This window comes from Lissotriton vulgaris, chromosome 2_1 (genome assembly GCF_964263255.1).
Source record: "Lissotriton vulgaris chromosome 2_1, aLisVul1.2, whole genome shotgun sequence".
Lineage (NCBI taxonomy): Eukaryota > Metazoa > Chordata > Amphibia > Caudata > Salamandridae > Lissotriton > Lissotriton vulgaris.
The window spans coordinates 1,574,305,018-1,574,324,883 of record NC_141687.1 but is presented as its reverse complement, the minus strand read 5'-3'; positions in this window follow the sequence as shown (position 1 = coordinate 1,574,324,883).

Genomic DNA, 19,866 nt, shown 5'->3' with positions numbered 1-19,866 from the left:
TGGCCGTCAGGGGCCGAGGGAGGCTGGGCTGGGCCAGGTCACTGACACGTATTATCTATTTGTTTTACGTTGTTGTTGTACCTCTGTGGAGTAGTTAGTTGGGTTTTGAGATTATATTGTTATATTCAGTCCAGTAGTTGATATGACTACCTCTCTTCCATCTGGTGTGGGTGTTTCCTTCCTTTGGCCGCTCGATAAATATTTCGAGAAGGCTCACAAGGAGGTTGATAAGGAACTCCTTTTAGCTGAGAGATGCGCTGAGCGTCGTCGCTCCATTGAACATCTTAAGAAATTACCACTGTCCACACAACCAGACTCATATAACACACAGGAAATGGCTGTTCAAGGGAAGACGGCCATTGAAGCGGATATGTTTGGTACGGACCAAATCCCCAGTATATTTAGGGTTCCTAATATCTCCCCAGCTCGTTCTAGTGTCAATAGTGAGGGCCATATAAATAGCCCATCTTCCGCTTCTATTAGCCTCATTGACCTTAACACCCCAGTCGTCCAGACAAAGGCACCTAACCTACATTCAACACTAACTAATCGGTCTTTAGACTGCGTTGGTCCATGTGAGAACATTCTCTTACCTAATTTTAGTGACTCTGGATCTAAGCCTACCAAGGCAAAAAAGGTTGTGTGTTCCCCACCTAGAAAAAAAGGAAAAAGAGTGGTGTTAAAAGAAAAGGTTCTAGTCATCAAATCCCTTCTCCCTCTACAGCTAACCCTACTACCGAGTTTATTGCACTGCCTGTGGTTGAGGCTCCTTTAGTTACCCTACAACACCCAACTTCGCCAGAGGTTGTTACAACTGGGTTTAATAAGGAGAGTTACGACATTTTTGAGAAACTCATAAAATCATACACGCTACCTTTACTGGAGCGTGTAAGGATATTGGGAGAAAAAATGGATCGTTTTTTGGCGTCTGCTGGTTTATCCCATCCTACGAGTTCTGATAGGCAGCCTGGCCCACCTTCTATGCCTAGTGCCTCAAATTTTGCGCCTAGTGCTATAAATATTGCTTCTAGTTCCCAATCTAAAAATAACAATATCGAAGGTAGTTCAAAACCGAAGGCCCCGGATCCGGCATCTAAACCCCCTCGTGTCACTAATTTTGCTAAAGCGAAGCCTATGGAAGTCTCTAACAAACCATCTAAAGAAGGATTATTACCACCTGCAAAACATGGGGCTGCTAAAATTGATAACCCTAATTACAGACAATCTCTATCACGTAGGAATATTGTGGAACTTCCCCCTGACTCAGCCAATTTAGTAATTATCCTGACGGGTGTGCCCCCAATTTCTAATGGGAACCGGGAAAATAACGAAAATTTTAAAAACAAAGTCATTTTCTGGCTGAAAACTAATAGACCCCTTCCTGCCAATCTTAATGGGGACATTATTTCAGTCAGAAGATGCAAGTGGGTGGGTTTACGCCCTAAGGACATAGAGGGTGATACAGTGATCATTAACTTTAGGGATCACAGGGTCGTATCCCACCTTACAGATTGGTATGTGGGAAATAACAAGGGTGGGATTTCCACGCGGAATCTCAGCTATTTTTATCCTGAGACTCTGCTCAAACCATCTGGCCAACATCGTTCCAAAAGAGAACAACAATCTCTTAAATGGTCCAATTTTACTCACAGCTTTTATGGTCCACAAATCAACCCAGAGGCTCTGTTTCGTTCCTACGCACAATCAAGCTATAATAGCTCTTCACATACCCCGAGTTGGGTTAATCCCAAGCCCCAGCTTTTTGGTCCTCCCCCTACACCAATTTTTCCATTCCTTAACAAACCCCTGTTTTCTGGTCTCCCCCCTACACCAGTTTTTCTACACTTCAACCAGCCCCAAAGCTTCTATCCCGACCGTAACAAGCAAAGTAAATACATTCAGCCTAACGAGTACTGGAACATCCCGCTGAGGAATCTCTATGACCCTCTATCAGGGCTGGCGTCTAATTATTGACCAGCCATTCCCATCCTGGGTTACAGAGGGTAATTCAGATTGTACGGGTACTGTAGATGCCCCAGCTAACTCATTTTGTTATGTTAAAACTTTAAAGGATCAAGTAGCCCAAAGTTCTAAGGGGGGCTCTGCTTATTTGTGCCTGACTGGTGACATGGATATGGTACCCGAAACAATGTTATTAGCTGTTCCAATTGATGAGAGTGTTTACACTGTGCCAGGTATAATTGTTGAGAGTGTTTATGGGGCACCAGGTATTCAGGGTGGGTCCCATTGTACTTATACTGACGACATTAATGGAGCTGCTCCCTTGCAAGAAGAAGTCGATCTCTTGAATAACAATCCCCACTCATCTGTTAAAGATACATCTAGCGCCCCAATACCTAGAAATGGTACCTTTCTGGGTTGTTGGAATATAGCTGGTCCTGAGTCGCGCATTTGTATTCCTGATTGGATCAATTTTATACGTCAAGGTGACGTATGGTCCTTTCAGGAAACATGGGCACTCTTACCACTGTTCCTTTCTGGCTACCTGAACTTTAGTAAACCAGCTATCAGAGGACATAGAGGTCGAGCTATGGGTGGCCTGTCAGTTTGGGTGCGTCAATATGAGGGTGTGTCAGCAGAGGAAGTCTTTATTGATAGCCCAGACGTTTTAATAGTTAGCATTAAATCTACTAGTGGGTTGAATATTTTGTCGTTTAATATATATGCTAGGGGCGTCCAGGGTGGTAGGGTTTCATCTGCCCTCCTCCGACTGGATGAATTCTTAAGTGATGCTCCGGTGGCTGGTCATATGGTTGTAATGGGCGATCTAAACACCTGTTTCGAACCATTGAGTTCGGATGAGGGCCTCTTAACAGAGACAGAGGCAGAGGATCTGGCCTGGGGGATTCCTCAACTTGACCTTCCCTCGATAAAAAAATGGTCTTAAGCGGCTATTTATATTAAAGGGTTGTGTCTGGATCGGGGATTACGCGCCCTAAATGGTCGAGTATGTTCCGACAGGTTGGGCAAACACACCTTTAGTAATGGTAGACACAGTAGTCGTATTGACTATATATTATTGGATGTAAAACTGTGGTCTGTGGTAGTGGACATGGAAGTAAAGTCTCGTCCGGAAAGTGATCACGATCCATTGGTGGCAGAATTAAGGGATTTCAGCTTTTTGGGCCTGGTTAAATGCCTGCCCAACTTAGTTCAGGAGGCAGTTGTACTCACTAATGATATGAGGAGGGTATGTTGGCCGAAGATTTCTGTAGATGCTGAAGCACGCAAAACTGTCAGATCTTTGGTCTCTATCTCCCTGGCCGAAATCTCCCAATGTGATTCACAGGAGGTGATTAACACAATTATTACAGACACGCATACCAGCTTGTTCACGTCATTAAAAAAACTGTTCACAAAGTCTGTTTCCAAAAGGGGTAATAGGGGGTCTAAGAAATCCTCCAATTGGTTCAATGAAGAGTGCAGACGGACCCATGTAGAACTGTTCAAAGCTTTAAAACTTAAGAACCCTGCTTCTATCAGGTTTTGTAGGAAGCTTTTAATGATGCTAAACGTTCTGCTAAGGCCAATTGGGATGAAGAACGGTGGTCAACTCTAACCGAAGCATGTGGCACTAGGAACATGCAACAATGTTGGCACCTACTTAAATGGGGCTTATCCCAGGACGACCGTCCGAGCCCAGCCTCGGTGGACCAACAACAATGGGTTCGCTATTTTGAGGAACAATTTAGGTGCTTCAGTAATGCGCAGGAAAACATTTGCTGGCCATTGTCGGATGATCCATTAGAGTTTACGGTCAGAGATGTTGAAGTAGTTTTGAAATCTATTCCAAGGGGAAAGGCACCTGGTCCCGACTGCATTCCTGCAGACTTATTCCAACAGGATCATGACCTCTGGGTACCTTACCTAGTCCAGCTGGCAAATGCTCTGGCCACAGGTGCTAGGGTTCCTGAATCCTGGGCAGGTGCAGAAATCCTGCCTATTTATAAAAAAGGTGATCGGTCGGTTCCATCCAACTATCGGGCGATCAGTCTTATTGACGCGGTGCAAAAAATCACAGCCCGTCTTGTTCTTGCCAGGATTCAGGAATGGATAGAAGAGTATAATGTTTTAACCCCTCTTCAAGCTGGATTTAGATCTCATGTGAGCACTCTAGATCAGGCCTTCCGCTTCATGCTTCTTTTTTGGAAGACGGTTGTCTTGGGGAAAGGAAAGCTATACGCAGCCTTCGTGGACTTGAGATCTGCTTTTGATCTCGTCCCGAGGGCTGGGTTGTGGAAGTGCCTATTAGAACTGGGCATGCCACCCCCCCTTGTACGTCTCCTGGTGAACCTACATGCACATACCTATGTCCAGGTCCACTGGGGCAAACATGGGGAGGTTACGGATAGGTTTCCTGTGGCCAAAGGTGTCAGGCAAGGGTGTGTGTTGGCCCCCACCCTTTTTTCCTTATATATTAACAGGGTTACCAAGTATTTTGAAAACCATCCCACGGACGCTCCCACTTTGGCCGGAATGAAAATTCCTCTACTCATGTTCGCTGACGACACTCTCCTGATTTCAAAAACCAGACAGGGCCTTCAACAAGCCTTGTCGAGGTTTGAGTTTTTCTGCAGCGAACATGAGCTTGAAGTGAATGTGTCTAAGACCAAATTCATGGTTTTAAGCGGACACAATCAAATTAGTGCAAGGGTTACTATGGGGGGTACTCCACTGGAACAAACCAAGTTTTTTACTTACTAGGGAGTTACTTTTAGCGAGACCCTTAGTTGGTCCCACCAGGTTGAGCTTCTGGCTTTAAAGCATCTGCAGATAGGTGGTGCGCTGATTAAAGAGCACAAACGCTCCTTTACCCGGTCAATTTCACCACTAATCAAGATATATGGCTCAAAGGTTTTACCCTCAGTTTTATATGGGGCGGAGCTATGGGGCTTTAGCAAACTGGATCCCTTGAGATCAGCCCAAAATAAATTTCTTAGGATGGCAACGGGTCTGCCCCCGTCAACCCCGCGGATCCCGCTTTTATATGATCTCGGGTGTCAACCGGTGGAGGATCAAGCGAGATTCCGCCCATTGGCATTCTGGCGACGTCTATGGACAACGCCGGAACTCCATTTTTATGCCAGGGCCTGCTTGGAGGTCAAAGATCGTCCTGGTTCCTCAAACATAGGCTGGTTTAAGGATTTAAGCTCTACCCTTTCCACCCTGGGGTATGGTGATTTGTGGTCTGGTCCTGAATCAGCAATCTTTCCCTCCAAAAAAGACATAAAATTGCACTATTGGGAGGGACTGGGTGGTTTATAATAGACATTTGAGTTTGTGTTTTAGCAATCTTACAAGTCTATTTATTGTTTTTAAAGATACATCCAAGCTCGAAAAGTATTGGGACATGATAACAAAGCCCCTGGATCGTAAATTATTCCACCAGTTCAGATGTGGCTCGCTGCCTCTAGGGGATTTCACTAAAAAGTGGGGTTCTGGTGGGGCAGGGCACTGTCCAAACTGTCTTGGCCAAGGTGAAAGTTTAAACCACTTTTTGTTTGTGTGTCCTCTGAATACAGCCCCAAGAGCCAAATGGTTAAGCTCGGCTTGTAGAAGCCTAGGTACCTGCTCGGCTGTCGAAGCAAGCAGAATTTTAAAAACTAACCTGACCCCAATAATTGTTGTGGGGGTAGCTAAATATCTGGGGTGGGCTTGGTTGCTTAGAATCAGGTTCATCAAAAGTAAATAGCTGGGGGTTTAATAATGTTTGTTTGCTTACCTGTTAATGACTAGTTTACTATATCTGACGCTCGTTGGTAATCTATGTGGTAATGCCAATTTGGTACTCATTCATAGAAACCTGTATAAGTAATTTAATATTGGTTTTAGATGTTTTTAATTATGTATTTACTGTATTTTACGTCTTTTATGATGCATCAATCGAATAAAGACTTCTTGAATTGAATTGAATTCCCTCTAGACAGCCACAAACACAGGGAGGTGATGCTCATCGGCATTCATCTGCATTCTGATGGGTCTTCCTAGGTAGGGCAGAATGGGAGGGACTGACCCTTACACTTCAATAGGTAGTGTCTTGTCCACACACAAAGCACTGATATTCCTCCCAGTTTTAGCCTGGTAGACAGGACTGGGTTGAAAAGGATCCTTCTGCACTTCGGAGAGTTCCTTTGAAATTACCCCTTACATCTAAAGCACTTTTGGGTATAAGTACTGGGTTTCTGACCCATAAAATTAGACCCTTCTGGATCTTGAACTGAACCTCTGTCAGAAGGACTCTGTGCTGCTGAAAGGACTCAACTGAGCTACTTTTCTAGGAGAAGTGATTTTTGGCTGCTGACAGGACTCTGACTTCCCTGAAAGTGATCTCGAAGAGCTTGCTGGCATGCTGCCTATTTTCTGAAGTCTCTGGGACACAAAAGACTTCTTACAATTCTGCTGGTGTTGTTGGACTCTGTCTTCTGTTAGTCCTACCCTTTCCTGAGGTTCCCCCTCCAAGATCTGGCCCTCAGGAGTGGGTTCTGCTGCTGTTTTCATAAAAAACAAAACAACTGCCAGTACTGCTCGAGCTATTTAATCATAGACTCAATAAGCTGAGTTGACACTTCTCAACTTAGAAGGACCAAACATTCAGTCCACACCCAATGAGGTTATATAGAAGTTTATTTTCTACTTACAAAATTATTTTAAGAATCTTTTTAAATTTTTTTGTTTGTATCAACTAAAGAAAGATCATAAGGGTCTATACACAAAATGGGGTTTGTCAATATGTACAATTCAAATGAACAAAAGAGGAAGATGTGTGGGTGATGCAGGGGAAGACGGTAAACAACATGAATATCCAATTCAACTCACTCAAGCTCGCAAACCTGGCATTCGTACTACAATCAATCCACATAGAAACGCTACGCATACAACAAGTGGGGGGAGTATGAAAGTGACTATTTACAAGGGGAGGAAATTCCTATCCAATATATACAACTAGGGTAAGCAAAAAAAGGCTCAATTCTTAATGAGAAAACACAAAAATACAATCAAAATGAAAAAGTGAACAAGCTTGAATTTCTCAATTCAAATGCACTATATGCAACCAACTAGCTGAATCTCAATCACCCCGATGACACAAGGTCACCGTGAGGAGAAGTTTAACAATTATTCAAACTAGAGGGGTCGACGCGTTTCGAATCCCATTACTCCTTGGGATTCTCCTCAGGACCAAAGACAGACAAAATCTGAAAAACATAAAATCAACATAAGAAACAAACTCAGTCAGATATCAGCACAGAAGAGAGACACTCAACTTAACATTCAGCCCAACACACACACACATGTAGTACCTGTTGGGTTTTCTTGTCGGATTCTTTAAAGGAAACTGTAAGGAAGAGAGGAATGATCTGTGAATATTCTATTCGATGGAATTGCGGAGCCTCAAAAGAGGAAGACAATTGCTGAACAACTTACTGAAATGTGTTTTGTAGTCCTTTGTAAAGTTTGACGTGTTTGATCCAGTCTCAATGAATGGAGGGAAAAGCTTCCGTTATGTGTCCATCTGTTGAGAAAATACCAGAACTCATAAACGCGATTGTAAAACGAGATCCTATCTGTCCTATTTGGAACTTGTGCAAAGACCACTTTCAGCAACTAGAGTTCTAAGTTTAGTAATGAGCTCTTACCGTCTGTAGTCTTTGTCCGTGAACCTTGTTTGGCAGTGAATTCCGGCGCCGTGTTGAAACGTCATGAGTTGGGCGCTTATAACGATCATCATCAGGGCCCCTGGGGGTTCTGGGAACTGTAGTTTATGTAGATATGTTATGACTTTACCTATAAATGATACAGTTCTGACATTTCATTAAGTCCTTTAGTGGTGGTGTTAAATTTGAGTATAAGCATTGCCTCCCTTTGTCTGAGCTTTGCTTCCAGGTCGCCTCCTCTTTTGTCAGGGTCGATTTTGGAAATGACCGTCCACTTCAGGTCGGTTTCGATATGCCCATTTTCTAGCCAATGTTGAACTAATGGCGCTTTAAGGACTTTCATCTTGATTCTTGATTTATGTTGTGAGATTCTTTGTCTTATCTCTTGGTTTGTTTTTCCGATGTATAACTTGCCACAGGGGCAAACAATGCCATACACAACATTACGGGTTTTGCAGTTGGTGAAACTGTCGTGTTTCCAGAAGATTCCGTCATGTTCAAACAGTGATCCTTCCGTTGTTAGGAGGCAATTGACACATGTCCCACATTTATGATGGCCTTTTATAGGTGGCAAGCCTACATATTCTCTCAATGTGGGGCTTGATGCTTTTGGTACCATTGCTCGTACAATCTGATTGGCAATGCTCTTGTCTTTTTTGAACGCAAAGAGCGGTTTGTTGTTAAATTGAGGGTCAAGTTCTTCTATTAAGTGCCAATTTTGGTGGATGTTTTTTTTTAGCCAGTTAGATGATGGGCAGTTGGTAGAAACACAAACAACTCTAGACAGTCTTTCACGTTTTCTTCTTTTGAGTAGTTCTTCCCGTGGTGTCCACCACGCTCTTTTTTGGGTTTGTTTTAAGAGTTTAGACGGATAACCTCTCTGAAGGAGTCTCTCTCTTAGTACATTGGCGTGTTCAGTATATTCTTCTTTGAATGTACAATTCCTCCTGATTCGGAGGAATTGGCCTACCGGTAGGTTTTGTTTTAGGCTTCGCGGATGGTTACTTGAGAAGTCGAGTGCCTTATTTCTATCCGATTTTTTCCGGTATAAAGTTGTTACCAATTCGCCATTTGTGCAGTAGACTTCCACGTCCAAGAAGGTGAGTCTAGTCTTCGAGAATTGAATGCTAAATTGGATGTCCCTAGTATGATTATTCAACCATCCATGGAAATTCATTAGTTCGTCTTCATTCCCTGTCCATGTTAAAAAGATGTCATCAATGAATCGTACCCATCCTCTTATCCGATCTGTGTACGGGTTGTTGTTATACACGAAGGACTCCTCGTACTGGCTCATGAAAAGTACGGCAAGCTCCGGGGCGAAGGGGCAGCCCATCGCTACTCCCTTAATTTGGAAGAAAAAATCATCTTTGAACTTAAAGTAGTTTCTAGTAAGGGCCATTTTTGCAAGTTCCAAGATGAAATTCGTGGGAATCTTCATTGGTCTATCCCTCCGGTCTAGATATAGTTCTAAAACCTCTAGGGCTTGATCTTGGCGGATTTGTGTGTACAGCGACACTATATCCATACTTACGAGAAGATCTTGGTTCTCAGTGAATGGTAAGGTGTTCAACTTGGTGATGAAATCAGTAGTGTCTTGTAGGTAGGACTTAACTTGTGGCATGAATGGTTTCAAAAAAGAAATCGATGAATTTTGAAATGGGCTTGAAAAGCGAATCACAACCGGTAAATGATCGGTCTCCCTGGTGGCGCCTTTTCATCCTTATGTACTTTGGGGAGCACATAGAATAGTGGTTTTCGGGGATGTCGGTTTTGCAAATACTCAAACTCATTTTTTCCAAGAAAGCCCTCTGAAAAACCTTTGTTCAAGACAGAAAATAATTCCTTCTGCAATTCTTTAGTGGGGTCATAGTCAATTTTGCGATAACATTCCTGATCTGACAATTGACGAGTAGCCTCTGCAATATATTCATTCGTGCCCCAAACAACGATCGATCCGCCCTTATCGGCTTGTTTTATTATAATGTTGCTGTCATTTTTTAGGGTGGATAATGCCTCTTTTTGGGCTTTTGAAAGATTGGGTTTGATATAAAAAAGCTTCTGAGGGACCCTCCATCGTTCGGCTCAGCCACACTCAGTAGTACCGCACAAACCAACAATGAATCCGACAAACTAATTCGACTAAAGAAAAAACAAATACGGACAGATCTTCACAGACACTATTTGCTTCAACATCTGAGAGCAGGCACAATACCAACGGGCCTAATAGTCAAAAATATACCGGTCATCTTTACAGAGGACGCGCTGTATAAAAAGGGCTACAGTTTCATAGAAACCAAATGTAGCCGAGATCTCATGGTTTTAACCATTGAGACTGCCCAAAGACTGTTGAAAGAACAACTAAAAGAGATCGAATTACTGGAAGCAGCGATAAAAAACAATCAACAGATCACTGATTCAAAAACTTTGTTGGAGAAAATCGATAAAGAAATACTAGAGTTCAAAGATTACACTGTAACTCTAAAGGAGAATAACTTCGAGAGAGATAAGAAAAACTTTGCTTTTGAAAAGACGTACCCATACCTCCAACCAGATTTTTATTCAAGACCAGAGGCTAAAAGATTTATACCGGACAACCAAGGTAGATCACGGAATAAATATATAACCTTTTCGGACACATCATCTTCCGGAGGCAGTGATTCAGAGAGTGGTAATTATCGACAACCTTTTCCACGACGAGGAGGCTATCAACCAAACCACCAACATAATTTTCAATCAAATTACCAACACAACACTTCCCAATTACAACATCAACAACAGCAGCCTTTTTTAGCACAGGACCATACAAAACCAAGAGGCAAAACAAGGTATCATCAGCCATGGGAAATGTCATCGAGGCGGCACAACTACAAAAATTAAAAGAATCATCAATTTACAATCTTTCGCCGAGACCTCTTACAGAGATTGAAAAAAGTGTTTTGGAAAAGGATTAACCTTCGTACCAACAAAAACTATGGATTTTGTTAGATTAAAAACTGAATTTATAGAATTTTGCAGGAAAATTCGATTAACCACTTTCTTTTCAGGACAAGAAATAACGCCGAGCTCAGAAACAACAGGACTGAGAAAAAAATCGAATTTCTGCCCACCGGCCTATAAGGTTCCAAAGGAGGTAATGACATTCGAAAAAACAGTACTCTCTGCCATTTCATTCGAAGATAAAAAGAAGCGGAATTACATCAAACCCAATCTTTCAAAAGCCCAAAAAGAGGCATTATCCACCCTAAAAAATGACAGCAACATTATAATAAAACAAGCCGATAAGGGCGGATCGATCGTTGTTTGGGGCACGAATGAATATATTGCAGAGGCTACTCGTCAATTGTCAGATCAGGAATGTTATCGCAAAATTGACTATGACCCCACTAAAGAATTGCAGAAGGAATTATTTTCTGTCTTGAACAAAGGTTTTTCAGAGGGCTTTCTTGGAAAAAATGACTTTGAGTATTTGCAAAACCGACATCCCCGAAAACCACTATTCTATGTGCTCCCCAAAGTACATAAGGATGAAAAGGCGCCACCAGGGAGACCGATCATTTCCGGTTGTGATTCGCTTTTCGAGCCCATTTCAAAATTCATCGATTTCTTTTTGAAACCATTCATGCCACAAGTTAAGTCCTACCTACAAGACACTACTGATTTCATCACCAAGTTGAACACCTTACCATTCACTGAGAACCAAGATCTTCTCGTAAGTATGGATATATTGTCGCTGTACACACAAATCCCCCAAGATCAAGCCCTAGAGGTTTTAGAACTATATCTAGACCGGAGGGATAGACCAATGAAGATTCCCACGAATTTCATCTTGGAACTTGCAAAAATGGCCCTTACTAGAAATTACTTTAAGTTCAAAGATGATTTTTTCTTCCAAATTAAGGGAGTAGCGATGGGCTGCCCCTTCGCCCCGGAGCTTGCCGTACTTTTCATGAGCCAGTACGAGGAGTCCTTCGTGTATAACAACAACCCGTACACAGATCGGATAAGAGGATGGGTACGATTCATTGATGACATCTTTTTAACATGGACAGGGAATGAAGACGAACTAATGAATTTCCGTGGATGGTTGAATAATCGTACTAGGGACATCCAATTTAGCAATCAATTCTCAAAGACTAGACTCACCTTCTTGGACGTGGAAGTCTACTGCACAAATGGCGAATTGGTAACAACTTTATACCGGAAAAAATCGGATAGAAATAAGGCACTCGACTTCTCAAGTAACCATCCGCGAAGCCTAAACGAAACCTACCGGTAGGCCAATTCCTCCAAATCAGGAGGAATTGTACATTCAAAGAAGAATATACTGAACACGCCAATGTACTAAGAGAGAGACTCCTTCAGAGAGGTTATCCGTCTAAACTCTTAAAACAAGCCCAAAAAAGAGCGTGGTGGACACCACGGGAAGAACTACTCAAAAGAAGAAAACGTGAAAGACTGTCTAGAGTTGTTTGTGTTTCTACCTACTGCCCATCGTCTAACTGGCTAAAAAAAACATCCACCAAAATTGGCACTTAATAGAAGAACTTGACCCTCAATTTAACAACAAACCGCTCTTTGCGTTCAAAAAAGACAAGAGCATTGCCAATCAGATTGTACGAGCAATGGTACCAAAAGCATCAAGCCCCACATTGAGAGAATATGTAGGCTTGCCACCTATAAAAGGCCATCATAAATGTGGGACATGTGTCAATTGCCCCCTAACAACGGAAGGATCATTGTTTGAACATGACGGAATCGTCTGGAAACACGACAGTTTCACCAACTGCAAAACCCGTAATGTTGTGCAGGGCTCGACAAATCCACTCGCCCGCTCGCATTTGCGAGGGAGAATGGATGAGGACGAGCTATTTTTAGCTCCTACTCGCCCTTTCTGGCGAGTAGGAAACAAACTAACTTTTGTCCTCTGCCTTTGAAAACGGAGAAAAAGTGACAAGATAACAAGATTTAAAGGCATTTTTATTGCTCACAAAGGAACTAAGCAATAAAGATGCCTTTAAATCTTGTTAACTTGTCACTTTTGCTCTGTTTTCAAAGACAGAGGTCAAGTAGGTTGCAGTTGGGTCGAGGGGATTTTCCAAGTTACCAGACCTGCAGGACTAGTACAATTTTTCAGATTTGTCGAGCCCTGTTGTGTATGGCATTGTTTGCCCCTGTGGCAAGTTATACATCGGAAAAACAAACCAAGAGATAAGACAAAGAATCTCACAACATAAATCAAGAATCAAGATGAAAGTCCTTACAGCGCCATTAGTTCAACATTGGCTAGAAAATGGACATATCGAAACCGACCTGAAGTGGACGGTCATTTCCAAAATCGACCCTGACAAAAGAGGAGGCGACCTGGAAGCAAAGCTCAGACAAAGGGAGGCAATGCTTATACTCAAATTTAACACTACCACTAAAGGACTTAATGAAATGTTAGAACTGTATCATTTATAGGTAAAGTCGTAACATATCTACATAAACTACAGTTCCCAGAACCCCCAGGGGCCCTGATGATGATCGTTATAAGCGCCCAACTCATGACGTTTCAACACGGCGCCGGAATTCATTGCCAAACAAGGTTCACGGACAAAGACTACAGACGGTAAGAGCTCATTGCTAAACTTAGAACTCTAGTTGCTGAAAGCGGTCTTTGCACAAGTTCCAAATAGGACAGATAGGATCTCGTTTTACAATCGCGTTTATGAGTTCTGGTATTTTCTCAACAGATGGACACATAACGGAAGCTTTTCCCTCCATTCATTGAGACTGGATCAAACACGTCAAACTTTACAAAGGACTACAAAACACATTTCAGTAAGTTGTTCAGCAATTGTCTTCCTCTTTTGAGGCTCCGTAATTCCATCGAATAGAATATTCACAGATTATTCCTCTCTTCCTTACAGTTTCCTTTAAAGAATCCGACAAGAAAACCCGACAGGTACTACATGTGTGTGTGTGTGTTGGGCTGAATGTTAAGTTGAGTGTCTCTCTTGTGTGCTGATATCTGACTGAGTTTGTTTCTTATGTTGATTTTATGTTTTTCAGATTTTGTCTGTCTTTGGTCCTGAGGAGAATCCCAAGGAGTAATGGGATTCGAAACGCGTCGACCCCTCTAATTTGAATAATTGTTAAACTTCTCCTCACGGTGACCTTGTGTCATCGGGGTGATTGAGATTCAGCTAGTTGGTTGCATATAGTGCATTTGAATTGAGAAATTCAAGCTTGTTCACTTTTTCATATTGATTGTATTTTTGTGTTTTCTCATTAAGAATTGAGCCTTTTTTGCTTACCCTAGTTGTATATATTGGATAGGAATTTCCTCCCCTTGTAAATAGTCACTTTCATACTCCCCCACTTGTTGTATGTGTAGCGTTTCTATGTGGATTGATTGTAGTACGAATGCCAGGTTTGCGAGCTTGAGTGAGTTGAATTGGATATTCATGTTGTTTACCGTCTTCCCCTGCATCACCCACACATCTTCCTCTTTTGTTCATTTGAATTGTACATATTGACAAACCCCATTTTGTGTATAGACCCTTATGATCTTTCTTTAGTTGATACAAACAAAAAAATTTAAAAAGTTTCTTAAAATAATTTTGTAAGTAGAAAATAAACTTCTATATAACCTCATTGGGTGTGGACTGAATGTTTGGTCCTTCTAAGTTGAAAAGTGTCAACTCAGCTTATTGAGTCTATGATTAAATAGCTCGAGCAGTACTGGCAGTTGTTTTGTTTCATATAGTTGTAGGCGTAGCCTTACTGCGCTCAAGCCAAACCCTTCTTTGCTTCAAGGTTCATAAAAAACAATGCATTGCATCGACTGTGTGAGAAATTTGGCTGCATTGCCCTTTGGTGCAGCGTCTGACCGACAACAGTGGTTCCACAGCCAGCATGGCTTGATGCCAACGATTTATGTGGTTCGACGGCGATGCATTGCCTACACTTCAGCAAGTCTCGACAACAATGAAGTGACCCTACTGCGTGGAAATGATTGACACATTGAGCCCTCAGTGTTGATGCTTTGCTCCATGCAAGGTACTTTTCTCAGCAGGCACTGCGTGGTTCCAGTATCTGGCTTGCCCTCCATCATGGTTGGCCTGAACTTTGGATTTGCACTGGTCCCTCGTGACCTCAAGAATCTTTTTGACCGCTATTCCCTTCTAAGCACTATTTTTTGTTTATTCTTTAAAAATTCATATCTTGGCTTATACTTATTATATTTTTGTTGTTTTGGTCTTGTTTCACTCAGATAAAAATTCTTAATTCTTCCAAACCTTTGTGGAGATGTTTTTTGGTCTATTCATTGTGTTACTGTGCCTTTGTGTCGCACAAATACTTTACACATGACTGCTCTGTGCCAAGCTACCAGAGGGTGAGCACAGGTTATCTTATTGTCTGTCAGGCTTACCCTGTCTTGAGTGGTGGTTCTTGCCTGGCCTGGGTACCTAACTCAGCAACTACGAATCCCATTTCTAACAGTGGAGTTCTGACTTAAAGGCATTTAGTCATAATTCAAGAGATGGTATAATCGACCCATTTACTCCTCTGGTGAGCATATACACCAAATGTCTGAATCTACCGTTCCCCTCATACTGAACAGGATTACTAAAGCAACAACAAATTATCAGTAGGGTAAAACTGAGCTTTTTTAATCTATCCATGGGGGACACTAATAAAAGAATAATCTTGCCCACCAGGAGATAGTTTTAAACTCACATTTAACTTTATTATTTTTTGCACTCTGCCCTTTCACTTCGCCCTACATTGGATGATAAAAAACACCTTGCGCTCCTCTCCTACGGGAGAGTAAAAGCCCACACTGGGTATCTTGTGGTCAAAATGTGTAAGAAGGAACCCAATGATGAAGCATGTCACCCTAGGATGAGTGAGGGTTCTCGTCTTAACACATGGGGAATAGGGTGGGAAGAAATTTAATTATAGTAAATTAAATAATAATTGTTATTTATATGTATTGCTATTTAATTGATTGATAATTAATGTTTAATTGGTAATTAATTTTGATTAATTGGTAAATAATTTGTATTAATTGTTAATTATGTTAATTGTATTTATTTGGAGCAGGTTGTGGGTTTATAGGGGAATAGGATGGGAAGTGATTGAATTGTAATAAAGTTAAAAATTATTTTTATTTATATGTATTGATAATTTATTGCTTGACAATTAAATATTAATTGGTAATTCATTTTTATTAATTAGTAAATAATTTGTATTCATTGATTAATTGATAATTATGTTATTTGTATTATTTATTATTTGGAGCGGGTTGTGGGTTTATAGGGGAATAGGGTGGGAAGTAATTTAATTGTAAGAAAGTAAATATTTATATATATGTATTGATAAATAATTGATAATTAATTCCTAATTTGTAAATAATTTTTATTAATTGGTTATTATTTTTAATAGTTTTAATAATTGGAGAAGTGTGGCTCAGGGGTTAGAGGCGGCAGACTCGGGAGCTGAGATCGGCCCTGGACCAGGGTTCAATTCCCCGCCTTGGCGGGTCTTGGGCTCAAAAATTCCACGGACTCGATAATTCTCGCTCGGGTGCCTTCTCAACTCACGGGTTCACACTCTGCGACTCTGGGCAATAGCTTGCTTAATCTCCACAATGGCCCCTCGCGGCGGGATGCCTGGCTTTCACCTTGTGGATACCCTGCCGGGGTTATCTCACAGGGGAATACCAGGACGGGTTCCCTAAGCAAGCGCCGGGAAACCCACTGTGGGTAGCTGTGCGCTATACAAGCTCAAATACAATACAATTCATTGTTTTATTGGTATTGGTAATAAGTTTAATTTATTTGTAATATTAAATCATTACTTTCCCTACTGTTGCACTCTCTGGATTGGGAATAGTAATTTTTACCCCTCCACTATCCAACACTTTTCCTACTGTTGCACTCACTGCAGGGGGAATAGTATTTTTTACCCTTACTCTATCCAAAGCTCTCCCTACTGTTGCACTCTCTGGAGTGGGAATAGTAATTTTTACCCACCGCTATCCTACGCTTTCCCTACTGTTGCACACTTTGGAGTGGGAATAGTAATTATTACCCCAATGCTATCCAACATTTTCCCTACTGTTGCACTCACTGGAGTGGAAATAGTAATGTTTACCCTCCCGCTATCCAACGCTTTCCTTCCTGTTGCACTCTCTGGAGTGGAAATAGTAATTTTTAGCCCCGGCTGTCCCACGCTTTCACTACTGTTGCTCTCTTTGGAGTGGGAATAGTAATTTTTACCCCTACACTATCCAACGCTTTGCCTAGTGTTGCACTCACAGGAGTGGGAATAGTAATCTTTACCCCTACGCTATCCACCGCTTTTCCTACTGTTGCACTTTCTGGAGTTGGAATAGTAATTTTTACCCGTCCGCTATCCAATGCTTTCCCTACTGTTGCACTCTTTGGAGTGGGAATAGTAATTTTTACCCCTACGCTATCCAACGCTTTTCCTACTATTGCACTCAATGGAGTGGGAATAGTAGTTTTTACCCTCTCGCTATCCAACAAATTCTCTAATTTCTTTACATTACATTTATTATTTTTATATTTTAAGATTTTTTACAATATTTTAAGTATGCTTTATTTAATTGTTTTTAATATTTAATTAATTTTATATTAGTTGTAAAATATTTAAAACATTTGATATTTTAGTTAACTATATTTTTAACAATCTATATTTTGGATTCGATATTTTAGTACTTGCCTGTTTGTAGATAGGAATTCTATATTTTGTCCTTCGATATATTGGAGTCGATATTTTGGGCATTCTATATTATGTCCCTCGATATTAAGTCACTGAACCAGAATTAGGAACATGCAGCCAATCAGGACACAACACACACAGTACATGCACTGATCTTGCGCCCCTCATGCCAGACACCTAGACACACTACTCAATGACCCACATTGTGCCCACACAAAGTCCACCGGCATTTGTTACCAGGTACCTCTTATTTATGACTCCACAGACAAGGCCTGCATTCTTTTACCAAACAAGGATCACTGAATGTACATTTCTTGCTCCCAAAACAATCGCTTGGTTTGATTGTGCTTTGAGACAGTCTTTAGATTTGTTTCTGCAAGCTGTAGACCTGGCCACAGTGTTTGATTAAATCAACTCTTCCTGTTTTGTCAAACGCCTCTTGTGTTTTGTTTTTTCAAGGCAAATTCATATCGAGCAATAATAAAACTTTTTTGAAACTGCTTTGTTCGACACTATCATTTAGAGCAGTGATACTGCTCTAAATCCGGTCCGCCTGACTTTACATTCGGGCCCTGGTTAAACAGCAGCACTAGGCTGGTGTTTACTTCTTAAAGCTCTAATACTCATAAATATTTTAAATAAATGGCAAGCATTTATTTACAGTCGAACTGAAAACGTTTTAAAAAGTTACAAAAAATAAGAAGCACAGACGCTGTCCTGCACCACTGAACTGTAAGAACACATTCATTTTTAAAGATACATGGAACAAATGTGTAAAAATATGATGAAGTCCCTTCAAAATTCCGAAAAGTGTTTTTTATTAACTTGCAGAAGCATTTCACCTCAGTACATCAGATTTTAAAAGTACAATTTATTTCTTTAAACGGACAGTTTTCGAGCACAAATTTAGAACATTCATGTATCCTTCCTCACCCACCCTTACAACAATGCCTATAGGCAAAGTGAAATAAAACAATTGCCCAGGATCACACCGATAGGTCAAGTGTGGAAGCTGGGATTGATCCCAGGTGCAATTCAAATACTAGTTGTACATATGTTGCTTCCCCTAAGCCCACTTTATACTTCTCAAGCCCAACCACCACCACCATGCTGGCATTATTGCGGCCCTCTGTTACACCAGAAATGACCTTTTTGCCCCAGGGAAAATGTTTGAGAGTACCCATGATTTAGAGGGAGGTGTATGACTTTTCCGGTCCCTGTATACAGGGGATATAGATGCACTGTAGAAAATTAAGATGTAGATATCTGTAGGTGTAATTACATAAAAAAACATATTTATAGCACCTACTAATTTATTGAGCGTAATTTAATAGCTTTTGTAGAGCTACTCATTCGAACGGAGGGCATCACAATTTTTTTCCTTGTGAGAAGTTAATTTTGAATAATTTCTAGTACAGAATAAGACTAGAGAGGAGTGGATGAATACCCTTAAACATGTAAATATGTGAGTGTGATAGATTCACAGTGAATCCCAACCCTTTAAATATTACTTCTTGCCTACTTTCAACACCTGCATGTACATTTCTGGAAAGATGGCAAAATTAGAGTCTTGCTAGAATCAAAGCTCAGATATAACATGAATCTAGCATAATAGCAGAGGCTATTATCAGTATGCTGATAGAATAAGGATGTTGGAATCATTTTTGAACACAATGAATGTCATCAAAAGGGACAACTGGATTTTGTAACATGGCAAGTATATTTCTGAAAGAATTCTCAGGGGTAGGGATGCACACCATTTTCTTACAATCGCTTTACAAACTTATACAAGTACGTCCACTATAGGCGTGCCGTTTGGCTTGGTGCCATGCCCTCACTGCACCTGGGTAAATAACATTCTCAAAATAGGGGTGTGTTATCGCCCATGCCAAATGCACAACTGGAGTTACCTAGTGTAGGCAGTTGTCCAACTAAACAAAAATAATCCATATATTTCGGTGTAACCCAGTTTATGCACCCTTTTGTTCAATTTTCCAAACATTTTCTCTCCATACGCGGAGTGGATTTGCAAATATTCAAGATTTCACATGTTAAGGCTGGGCCATCCAAACCACTTGCACAGAACACAAGGAAAGCAATTTTGTCAAGGACAGTGTTGTTTATTTTAATACCCAATGCATTTCGGGCTTCTGGTGCTCTTCGTCAAGGGTCACTGCAATCACAAATGCAGTGACTAGTATTACCATTTACAGCATCAAACATCATCAAACGTATACATTAACATACAATTAACTTTCAAAACTCCATATCATTGGACAAACTTTTCATCTTTCTTACGTAGCCCCTGTTATTCATAATACTGGTGAGATTACTGTCTGTCCCAATATGTAAGTATTTTTCTGAAGCATCCCATCTCTTGGGCAAGTAGATAGTTTATAAAGTTACACACCACTGTATTCTCATATGCTGGTCACGAGGAGCACCCAAAAATGGGTGT